The 12963-nt window shown below is 41.8% G+C and overlaps 1 protein-coding gene across 5 annotated transcripts in view; it reads right to left on the bottom strand.

Moving 5' to 3' along the window:
- LOC119183235 (transducin-like enhancer protein 4) overlaps nucleotides 1–12963 on the bottom strand; it is a 63478-nt gene that overhangs the window by 13053 nt on the left and 37462 nt on the right. The window lies entirely within an intron of this gene.

The raw sequence follows: 12963 nt of genomic DNA, 5'->3' as shown, positions 1-12963 counted from the left end.
GAGTGCTCTAGAGTGCTCCGAAACGACCAGTCAAAGATGGCATTATAGAGCCAACACAGTGACGCAGTGCTACCATTTTTGCACAGAGTTACATGTGATCGATTATTGTAATCAATTGTATTTTCTTGTCATTTTATAATCTAATTGATAACTTTTTAAAAACTGTAACATTCTAGGTTATTAAATTACATTTTCTTAGAACTGATCAGCAGTAATCAATTACTTTATTTTTCTTATGAACACAAGGTGTAACCAATCTTCTATAACAGTTCTAGTCCCGAAATATATGCGATCGCTGTGTAGGGACCTTTCATCAGATATGCAGTTCCCGCAGGACTCATTCTTTCACCTTTTTTTTTTTGGCCTTATGTGCGATGCCTTGCCAAAGAACCAGCAAGAGCAAAGCACAATGCTTCATTGAGTACACGGCTACTGGCATCAAAGCACTACAAGCTGGTGCGCAAGGTTTCCTCCAGCACATGCATTGAGAGAGTGTTCAGTGTAGTAGGTGGCCCCTTAACAGGAAAACCTAAAAGAATCCGCGACGACAACCTCGAAAAACAACTCTAGTTGAAAGATGACATGTACTGATATCCCAGAAGCCACAGTTACCCACCCAGTCTTCATGAAAACCTTCAGCCTTCTCTCTATCTTCTCTCTACCACAGCAGTTCGTTGTAGTTACAGCAAACTTGTGTTACTGTTTTAAGGCAACCAAATTTTGTTAAAAAGTAACTAAAAAGTAATCTATTACATTTTTGTAACTGCTTAGTTACTTTTTTATGTAGGTGATCAATCATACTTTCATAAAAAAATTGTAATTGTAATTGGTTACATAATTGGTTTTCGTGCACAAGCTAACTAAAGTGCCGCTGTGATGTTGAGATCAACCACAGATTTCCCCAAGAACAGTAATCTAGAAACTGTACCCAATCCTGCCTTGTACACATTATGGGCTATATAGAATTGTAATTATGCAAATAAATGCTTTCTCCCTTGTTTTTAATATTCAGGTTGATATTTAAAGAATGTAGAAATTAAACGAGCATCAGTCCAGTTAGTCAGCAGTGGAAATCCAGAAAAATCACAAGGGGAGACACGCATCTTGCCATGGTGGCCATTTTGTTTAAATAAATGCTGTATATTTTGTTTATACTTATATAAAAATTGAAAGCATGCCTTGAAATCAAATTAAAAAATGAATATGGTTCCGCATCTTACGTAATTGCATTGTTCCATTAAGGCCTTTCTGAAACAGATTAAACGGCAGTTTCGATTTAAATAGGGTGACAGTTTAGAAGTACTGAGAAGTAAATGCAAGAAAAAAAAAGGAGAGAAAAACGTTGAATGTGCTATACATAACTGTCAAGCCATTCAGACATGTAAGCTTAGCTTTGAAAGCTAAATCTCAACGGGGGATGCTAGCAAGAGGTCCCGAGCGTGAGAACAAAGGGGTCAGAACTTTCCTGACCCCTCCACGATTTAAACCACTGCATGCAGTTAGTATTCAATGCATTTCAATTTTAATACAGTTAAAAAAATTTAATTGTGGTTCACGAGATGCCGAAATGTTGCATGGTGCCATTGGCTCGGGCACAGGATACATAAACAAGTCTTGTCAGAAGAAAAAAGAAGTGGCTGTTTGGCTTGTGAGAAACAGCAAAGTTTTTAAATAACTATCAATGGTTTCTATAGTTACAGCTGCCCTATGCCCTAGCATGCTTTACCACCTTACTCCAGCCTCCAAACACAGCCAACTTTAGCAGTGAAGATAGCAGTTTGAAATTATGAAAGAAGACTTGTTTTTGCAATGCGCAGTATCATGGGAGACAATGGAAAGAGGTCACCATCACAATAGACACCGTTCAGTCAAGTTTTCCAGTCTGACTACAGCGCCAGAATACATTGCCTAGCGGATAAAAAAAGAAACATTGAGAAAGCCTCGGTGAAAATGGAACGCGACGCGAGCGTCTCGCGCTCTGTATCAATCGGCGAATTGTGCCCGGGATACATTGGGCACGCGAGCACGCGTCTCATTTCTGCGTGTCCTTAACGGCGAATGCCAGAAACTTTGGGACGGGGCAGTGGGAGCAACGCAGCTCCCTCTGGTCAGTGTGCGGTGCCTATGAAAAAAAGAGCACACGTACTGCCGATCCCCAGGTCAGAGTGCCTCTCACCCCATGAGAAAAACTAGTAGGTATGTGCACGGTGGTATTGAGAATTGCGCTGAAGGCGGATGCTCTACCCCTTGACTATCCCTGCTGCTCTTTGACCCTTCACTGAGGGGCAAGGAGCCACAGACAACTTGGGAGGAATGGGAGGTGCTGCTGCACTTAACAGACCCGGCCAGGCAGAACATTGCCTGTGACCAAGCCGCCCATGTCATGGAACTGCAAGAACCTCTGAACGTGTAGAGCGATGGGGTCATAAGGGGACCCTGTGATGTACAAGCCCGAATCTTCTCTTTCTTTTCATCTTTGCATACCCTGAAATGCATCAATTCCAGTCGTTTGGAATGGTGTCGTTTTCTCTAGTTTCATTACCAGAATACATCAAGTTTTTTTTGTTTTTTTTCTTATATTCAAGTGGAAGACTATGCATAAATGAAAACTTCCATGCAACAGTAATTGTTCACATGGAGAAGATAAAAAACTTTTCACTGAGTAAACAGTCCCTGATTAAGCAGTTTCTCCACATTAGGCTCCGGAGTCCCAACAATTCTCTAATGCCAAAAAGAATGCTAGTGATGGACAGATATTTTGAAGAAAGCCTTAAAAAAATTCTGACTGTAATTTGGCGACAGGCACAGACATTTTTTTTTTTCACCCCCAAAGAAAGAGGGATGGGTGAGTCTGACTTCATCCTCATTGGCTATGATAACTGTTGCATAATTTTTATTATCAATAATAATAATAACTTTATTCACACTCTTGTGATCATCCTAATGACACAGCAGGTCTGTGAAGGAAAGGCTTCTTGAGCTTGTCAAGAGCAGCACTCTGGTGCTGTGCGAAAATACTTCTGTAGTTGGGGGGGAGGACATATGCATTTCCTTAGAATCAGCACATGGTTGGCTGGCAGTCATATTGGGCAGTTTTCCCTCGAACCTCTCAACAATGGACAAACTGCTTAAAGACTGCGTAATGATTGGTACAATGAATGGAGCAGAATGACAAGCCTTAATGATGATCCTTAATGATGATGGTTAAGTGAATGATGCAAGCATCAGAGCTGACAGTGGCATGATGATTGTGTGATGCTTGTACACTACCTGGCAAGAATTAACGTTAAAGGGGTACTGACACAAAATTTCACAACTGAGATGGCCTGCAGGATTCATTCACATGAACATGTGTATATAATCTGCAAAATATCCAGAGCAAATATAGTTTGGGAGGTACTTCACAGCAATTTTGAAGTTTGAATACTAAAGGTATTGACACCATCTAAAGGCACTCCTTGGAGAACCCCTCACTTCCCTCATGTAACCCAGACGGCACTGGTATAATCGTTCTCGCACCGTTCTCATTGACCTTGGTATTCACTGAGGACTACACGAGTTGGTTTGACATGGAAACGTCTTTTCGAGTGCTTTCTGAGAACAAAAACCTATTCTGAAAAATTCGTTTCAAGGACTTTTTGGGAGGTGACAAAAACAATACACTAGCGCCGGGTCAAGCGTCTTTTCGAGTGCTTTCTGAGGACAACAATTGGTCCGGAAATGTTATTGCCAAAGACCTTTTAGAGATGACAAAAGCATTGCGCAGTGAGCGCTTAGATATTATTTCTCGAGACCTTTGCGCACCAAGTGGATGCATATCTTATGTGAAAATTTTCTATGCACGTTCATTTACTAATAGAAACCTTACCGTAAAGACACACATAGTGTCTCTAGTTCTAGATATAGAACTTGAACCCTTTCGTAACTTTCTTTGAGAATTCTGACACCGTTGCTAACCAAACATAATGTTTTAGGCAGTAACGATGAATCGTTAAAGAGGTCATGACATGGTATACCAATAATTTGTGTTTTTCAGCAAAAAATAGATGTAGAGGGTCTATTATGCCTATACAAGTCTGTAATGTGTGCCATAAAAAAACATTTCAGGGCAAAACAAGCTTTAGAAGTGGCCAGCTGTAAACCCTGCCCACAGCCGGCGGCCGCCATTTCGCTATGGTGTGTGTGCCGTCATGAGCTGGAAGGAGCGGAGCCGTCACCTTCTACTGAAGTTTCAGCCATAGTAAATCATTCAATTTCAGCGCCGCTAAAGTATCTCATTTTGATGCACAACATATAGCACGAAACAATATCATTTGCCGGAATACAGGCACTTGCTTAGCCAACTGCTTGTGATGTCATGGCTCGCGAGTGCGCCAGTGTAATCCCACTCACAGGCCACTCACGTGCTTACAATATTACTCAATTCTAAATTGAGTACCTGACCAAATGCGCTAGCATTTCGCCAGCTTATTTGCGAATGTGAGTTTAAACCGGAAAACATGTAGTATGATAAAAAATTGAGTGTCATGGCCACTTTAACTCATAATATGCATAGTGAGGATCTAACTACTTTAATCCCCACCGGTTCATTGATGTACCATTGCTTTGTCGATGTTTTAAGAAGCCGCATTTCAAGTGAATGACCACCATAGACAAGGTTGGATTAACAGTGCGGTGGGCCTGGTTAAAAAAATAACGGGGCCCCCTCCTCCCTCGTCCCGCCCTCTTTGTTTCCCACTTTATCACCTGGTAATACTTGAGACATGAAGCTTTTTAAATTTAGCTGCAAAAAATACAAGCCATATTTACTCTAGGCCTCACCAGAGTGTTTAATATCACCTGACAATTTTCATTCTTGCGGAGCACGTGGAGAGATTGTCATCGTAATAATTAACTATTTCAGGAGACGAAGACACATGAACAGCATTAAGATTTGTCTTGTTCATAGGATCGTACTGAAAGAAGACTAAACTGTGCGAAAAGTTAAGACGAAAAGAAGGAATGCATAAGACACTTAGAAGTGCAGTCCAAGCACCGTGTGTGTTCCTTTCATTCGTCATGACCTATAGCGTTGTTTACCCTTATTTTTAAAGAGGACGCCCACAGTTGCATGTGCTGTGCCGGGAATAGCGTAAAAGAAGTTTAAAAGTGATGGTCGATTGAAAACCTCCACCATAACGCTCAAGCAATAGCTGTGAGGGTCTGCTAGCGACCAGGTAGTGGATATATGTTGTGGATATTTTCCGTGCACAACTTTTACCAAGTGATGGTCTCTTAGGTTTCCCTATATAACCACCAAGCAAGAATTAAGACAGAACAGCAATGCCAGAAGCAAGGAATGGAATGAATGGAATGAAAAAACTTTATTTCAGTCCTGCAGGACGCGCTTAGCGCGTAGCGGGCGTCTCCCACGTAGAAACCGACAGAGAGTACCTGGCGACGCTTCGTGGGCCTGCTGGACGGCCCATTGCTGGTCGGCGAGAAGTGAGCTCCTGAGAGACCTCTCCCACTTGCTTGAGGTAGAGTCGGGAGGACTTGTTCTACACTCCCAGAGCATGTGTGCGAGTGTCGCTGTGTGTCCACATGATGGGCATGTGTCGCTGGGGTATGCATCGGGATAATAAACGTGAAGCGTGGCAAGGTTTGGGTACATGTGTGTCTGTAATAGGCGTAGGGTTAGTGCCTGTGATCGGTTAAGTTTCGGATGTGGGGGTGTAAAAATGCGGCGTTCCAGGTAAAAGTGCTTTGTAATTTCATTGTACGTAATTGGTGCATCCCGATTGGTATCTGACCCAGCAAGATGGGGTTGCCCTGTGGCAGTGCGGTCGGTAAGTGCGCGCGCTGCATCATGGGCGATCTCATTGAGGTAGGATAGGGCACCCGGCACCTGGCCAAGATGGGCGGGGAACCAGATGACAGTGTGGTGCTTCAGGACACTCGGGTCCGCTTTGCGCAGGATATGTAATGCCTGGTTGGAGATGACTCCGCGCTCGAAGGCTTTGATGGCCGGCCTGGAGTCGCTGTAGATGAATTCCTGTTTGCTGTCGAGCATACCTATAGCTATAGCTACTTGCTCCGCTACTTCGGGGTTTCGGGTGAGGATTGTGGCAGAGTTAAGAGTCTGCTGCGCGGATGATACCGCGACCGCGGCGAAGGCTCGGTTGTTGCGATAGGCAGCAGCGTCCACGAACGAGACGTCCGCTTCCATGTCTATGCGCTTGAGAATGGTGGTCGCCCGCGCAAGGCGCCTGCCTCTGTTGTATTCGGGGTGTACATTTTGTGGAATGGGAGCGATCGTGATAAGGTCGCGGATTTCACGTGGAATTAGAGTCAACTCTGGAGGGTCCCTGGCCCTCGAGGAGAAGAAGCCGAGCTCGCGCAGAATATGACGGCCCGCCTTGGTGGTAGTGAGTCGGGTCAATTGCACGCGTTCCTGAGCTTCGGCGATCTCTTCTAGCGTGTTATGTACACCAAGCTCGAGGAGTTTGTACGTTGGAGTGGTGATAGGGAGGCCAAGGGCTCGTTTGACCACCTTGTGAATAAGCGCATTGAGTTGATTGCGCTCAGCACGTAGCCATTTGTGTATAGCGGCAACGTGGGTAAAATGGCACAAAACAAACGTATGTACGAGACGCAGCAGGTTGTCTTCTTTGAGGCCATGGTGCCTGTTGGCTACTCTATGTACGAGTCGTATGGCATTCTCAGTCTTAGTCTTGAGCTTGTGTACTGTTTGGGTGTTGGTTCCGCGGGACTCGATGATCATGCCGAGGACCAGAAGCAAGGAATCAAACCATTAATCCTTCGAAATCTTTGCATAATCAGGAAGTTCTGTACCATACAAATATTTCATGGTGCGTTGTTTACACTATAATGCAAGCATACTATAGCATACCTATGCGTCAGCGTCATACCAGTATCTGCCCTCAGCGCATTAAACGATATTTCAGACAGGAACCACTCTCTATGCGCCTTCACATTGCGTGTTGTACCGTAGCAGCTGAAATTCTCGTCAGGGTGCTCTATGCACGCGTCTATCTGCTGAGTCAGCTCCTTCCCTCTGCACGATGCATGGTCTTGGGGGGCCAGTAAAAGGTTTTTACCACAGACTGCAGAACTGTCAGCTGACTTCAAGATTATCCACGTTATTCAACGAGGAACCTTTTAGAAGCATGTATATCGAATATTGAAACAGGTAATTTGTTTTTATCAGGTAAATTCAGCAGGACAGTTAAACCCTTTCTAACGAAACAACGAAGTCGGCCACTTCTTCTGGCCCTTGGGGGGCCCCCTAAAACCGGAGGGCCTGGTTCGTTCGAACCTTTTCAACCCTGGATAATCCCCCTTTGACCATAGAGATGCGTGTCTGCGTCTCTGGTTTTAGATAACAAAGTAGAGTGCCTTTGTAAATTTCGTTGAAAATCATGACACCACTGCTAAGCCAAAAGAATGTTTTAAACAGTTAAAACAAACCTTCATCTCATCAGATGAATAGTATGGACTAATAATGAGAAGAGAGATTTATCCAATTTTTGTGGCGCATACCCATTTATGATGGACCATGACGACAACATGGCATGTGAAACAAAGCACCTTAGGATCTCCACTGGTCAAAGTGGAGACCCTAAGGTGCTTTGCTTCTAAAATGGTTTCAACAGAATTTTTTACTGTCCTAGGTAATACAGTAGACTCTCAGTAAAGGGAAATCTGTTAAATGAAACTGCTGCTTAAACGGAAGAGGTGTTTCTGGAAAAATTGGTTTCGTTCTTGTATTCAGCACCCTTGCTCATCTCTCAGTAAATGGAACACCTCTTAAATTGAACATACAGAAGGCTCACAATAATTAAAACTCTGATAATTGATACTTTCAGTTAATTCAAATGAAATTCAATTTTTTGGGTGGCCCTCTTCTCTTTCGATGTATTTGAAAGCCTTTCAATTCAAACTCTATCATTCAGTTTATTCATACTTTTTGCGGTTCCATATCAGAAGATATCTGCTGCTTTCCTACTACTATTTAAAAATTTGTGTGCTTACATAATCCTAACAGTGTAAAAATGAAAAATAAGTGCCTCAGGCCTTCAAGAAAAAAGGCTTTGCTAGTATACAAATATTTGAAACAAAGCATACGCATGGTAAACCATGGCACTTCTCAACTAGTACGGAGAGCTTCGTGCAGAAAGCACATACAGCAAAGAAGCAGTAGGCAATTCACGATTTCTTTAAAAGGTCTCATTCACAGTGAATGGCCGATAAACTTGTGGACCTTACACGTCTGCTTTTTGTTCATTGCGTGCCTAATCATAATGTGTGTTGTGAGCTCACACATAGTAATATATCTGAGAACTCCTGATAATTCAAAATTATTGATAATTCAAACAAAATCAAAAGTCCCTTAGTGTTTGAATTAACGAGAGTTGACTGTATCAATTGGTACCTTCAGGTTTTGTTTAATGAGAGTCTACTGCACTTGATATGAGGCATGATTAATGCTAAAGAATAACACACAATGCACAGACAAAAGAAATGTTAGTTTGCTTTCGGTTATTTTCGTCTCTGCTTTGTGCGTATTTCTAGCAGTATGTATGAAAACATTCATAAACAGAGGTTGTGTAGGGCAGACGTTTTGACAAGTGCACTTGTAGAAATTTCGTCTCGACACACTTCCGCCTATGGGTTTTTTCATTGAAAGCTTCCATCTTTCCCTTCCTGCCGTTTTTTTGGATCAGCAGTATGTATGTCTCATAGAAATTGCTCTAGCTGTACCAGACCTCAAAAATCCAGGAATCACTTGGAAACACTAAGAAATGGCTAAGCGGCCACTGCCTTAGAGGGTTACACAATGTGCTTCTAGCTAGCGAAAAGTATTTCATGAGCAGTGATGCCGTGCCACTGCATGAAACTACAAATTTTAAAGAAGAGTGTGTTTCCCATTTTAAATGTGCTTTACGTTTGTGATTATCATGCATAGATGATGCATGCATGAATTCCATACACCCCACTTTTAATGTTTTTCCCTCATGTATTTCAAAGACAACTGGAGTATTTCATAACTTGCTAACATGTTGAGCCCAACATTAAGGGACAGGTATTGCTTGTACGTGTTTGTCATTTTGCTCTGCTGAGATTAGATGCTGCATTGTTTGCTAATAATGTCTGTTCTACACTGCAAAGAAGTAACCTGTTATATGAGCATCATTCAAAGTGAAGGAAATGCAGTAAGATAACATAGTGATCACATGATAAACAGAAAGCATGCTCTTTGGTCTTGCATGTTTAAGGTATATTCACTGTTTAAAGCTGTGCAAGCAACGCTATTTTTTATTAATGTGATTAACATTTCTTGGTAGTTTTACCCACTCAGCAGCATGCATCCGATCTCTTTTATCTACTGACCAATGCTTCTAATAGTTAGAGCCATAAAGTATGCTTTGGCAGCTGTTTCGTTGAGCAGACATGGGCCACTGGGCAAGTGAGCAAACAAACAACTTGCCAAAAGCTGCTGTTCGGCCTTGATTATGCATCCACACCCAAACGGAAGAATTCTGCTCAAGCCTAGTAACATCAGTACATGCCCGTGCCTGGCTAACAACCCATAAGGAATGTGCAAAGGTGATGTAAGGCACATGTAGCCTCATATATAGTAATGTGAGACCGCCTCATCCGCAATAGACACTTTGGCTAGGAAGGAAGCATTAAACTAACTTCCTTTACTTACTAACCTTTAAAGCTACCTAAACAAGGGGCGAAGTCGAATGTGTTGGTAATGCAACTGAAACAATGCACATGCACGAATGTGAATGAGGATAGGTCTTTTTTGCATTATGTTTTAGGCATTTATTTTTCTGTTTGAGTCCTTCATATCTCTTCCTTCAAACATAACTATTCAGTGCCAAATTAGCCTGATTGTGTACCATAAATAAAGTTCTGAGGTAAAGTTGAAGCCAATACTATTTCCTTTAAACTGATGACTAAGAAGGGATCAACCATTCCACAGTATTAGCAGGTAAAATAATGTCGAGGAACACAGTTTGGACCTTAGCTCAGCTTTCTATAAACAGAACCAAACATAGCTATATGAAAGGCAAGGCTATGCAATAGCTATGGCTTTAATCATGTTCCTGCAATGATACGGTAGTATACAACCTGGAATGGCAATAGTAGACAATGTTTGCAATCTGTCTCATTGTCTTTGTGCAGAGCACCAAAAGCCATTACTCACTTCAACCAATCAAGCACAAAATGCAGCTGCAAGCTTGATGCACAGAAGGTATACTTGCCCCTTGAGCACCACTAATCTCTCTTACGGATATTCTATTCAGATGGTGTAGCAAAGATGGGAATTGGCAATGGGTTATGGATGAACATTCTATCTGTTTTAGTTTCTGGTTGGTGTGAATTGCACATAGCTTCTGATGCATAGAACGGAGTTCTGATGACCTACTACTGCAGCACATCAAGTATATGCTGCCACTTTTTGCTTGCAGTTAGAATTCTGAATCTTGGCATGAGCCTATAAGTCAGATTAAAGGGACACTAAAGTCAAATAATAAGTCGACGTTTATTGCTGAAATGGCGGTCCAGAAACCTCGTAGTGCTACTTTCGTGCCAAGAAAGAGCTTATTTTGAAATAAAACTACGTTTTAGTGGCCTGCATCGGGTTAGCGCACTTCAAATTACCCACCTCAAGCAGAACGTCTCACATCACTGTTGCCGTGCAAAACATTGCCCGGCTCTACTGCACGGCCACCGACACTAGTTGCACGACACGTTCCAGAGAACGAAAGCAGCGGGAGCCCATAGTAACGTCCAGCGGTTCTTTTTTCCATGAATCAAATAGAAACGAACAAGCAGCATTTTATTACATCTCTCAATGCATGGAAGGTTTTTTATTTAGAGCTGCTAGTTCAGTTACTAGTGATTAATTGGAGACGTTAAGTCTGACGTCATCAGGATAATTTTACGAATGTCCTACTCGTGACGCATGTGTACTCGTGCATTTACATTAATTTCTATGTAAGTAGGGCACTGCTGTTGATGATATTGCCGTTTTAGATGTTGTCATACATTGAGCTCTGACTTCAATTCTAATTTGACTTTAGTGTTCTATTAAGGCACTCGCTTGTTATGACTGAGTGACTGTAGTACTGCCTTTACTTTTACAACTGAAGGCATGAAGAAATACCGAGCATTTATACATTATGGATACTTCCTACGGTTACGTTGAGCCTTTCCTTTTTCATATCAGCTCTCTAGCCTACGTAAAGAGGCTCGTGGCACAAACAGACACCGGGGCCCTTTCAGGAGTGACTTGCCAATGTCAATATTGAGATGCAATCAGACGAAATAAAGCACTCCCAATCAAATTGCAACAAAACCGGGCCTTTTATTTTTCAAGTAAAATTTACAGGGTGTCTTTCTTGGTCCACGGCCTCTTTCGTGCCTTACAGCTGGCCTCATGCACCTAAAAAGCTCAAGCTCGTGTTCACCGAGAACCTCTTCAACCTGACAGGTGATCAAGGGAGGCTGGCTCATCTGCAAGATTTCAAACAACGACCCTTCATTCACACTGTATTGCAACCCTGACCTACACAATTGCAGTCACCACGCTCCTTATAAAGCTACAGACGAGTGTCATTATGTGAGCTTGGAACATTGCAAATTACTCCCGGACGGTTAAATAATTTCCTGACAACTAGGAACACAACTGAACCAATAAAATAATCATTGTAAGGCATACATTGGATTACCAAGTCGAAAGTGAGAACTACAGATAGTCTGGATACACAATAAAGAAGACTAGTTTGCATGATGTTGTTTTAATGTCCAAGTGCGTTTTTCTTGTCAAAGTGTGGCAATGTTTTGTTTTCTTTAAAGCTCAAGCTACACTATAAATAATATCCACAAGGGCAAGATGCCCTGCAAGCCTATGCTTGAATCCTGCATCACTAACATTAAAATACACTTCAAACAGTACAACTGATATCCCCTATGCCTTCCTAAGCTTTATTAGCTGCTGGTTTTCATTAATCCTGCATCCAAAGCATTTTACATACAGCACTTCCAGAAATTACAGCAGCGTTCTATAGTTCTTGCAATAATTGGTTCTTTTGAAAGCAATGAGAATGGAAACTCAATCTACGCTCAAAGCACTCCAGAGCAGCAGTTTAGTGGCAGTTTCACTACGTTGGTAACAAGTCGTTGACAATGCAGAAATTACCTAATTGAGCCTTTCCCTCTAGCAGCCTGCATTTTTCTTCTTTTTTTTGCATAAAGAAAGGCATTCAAATTGCAGGTTGTCATTTTCTTTCTTTCTTTCTTTCTTTCTTTCTTTCTTTCTATTTCTTTTTCTTTTTTAGCTTGGTACAACCGAAATTGCTTCCAGACTCTTTAACCACAACCCCAGGGGGCACTTCTGGCCTAGATTTAAAAAGAACTAAAACAGGGCTTTTAGCACAAAATACTATCTGTGTTCGCATGTTTTTGCATCTTTATACAGAGTGTCACACATAACTTGAGCCAACAATTTGAAAGTGAAAGGCATTTAGGAGGCGAATTGAACTAAATGCGTACTACTCGCACTGGCCTGTAGGTACTCTGGCTATTTTTTATTTCTCCCCATATTAATTATTTATTAATTACTTATTTTTTAATTATGGGCTGTAAACCCAAAATATGAACACTTAGATGTAGAGCACTTTCAGAAACCAGCGACTAAACTGTTTCCTGTACGATACCTACGAAACGTGAAAAGAAGCCGTGTGACAAACCACGAGCGCACTGCTATAATGCTGCTATGGGTTTTCTTTACAATGCTGAAAAAATAACAGCGCTAGACGTATAATACAAGAAACAGTTTATTCTGTTGCTTCTGAAAGTGTTCTACATCTCAGAGTTCATAATTTGGGTTTCCAGCCTATAACAAAAAATAGGTAATTAGGAATTATTAATTAATTAAATAAATTA

The sequence above is a fragment of the Rhipicephalus microplus genome, chromosome 3, assembly GCF_043290135.1.
Source record: "Rhipicephalus microplus isolate Deutch F79 chromosome 3, USDA_Rmic, whole genome shotgun sequence".
Classification (NCBI taxonomy): Eukaryota; Metazoa; Arthropoda; class Arachnida; order Ixodida; family Ixodidae; genus Rhipicephalus; species Rhipicephalus microplus.
This window is presented reverse-complemented; position numbering and strand designations above follow the sequence as displayed.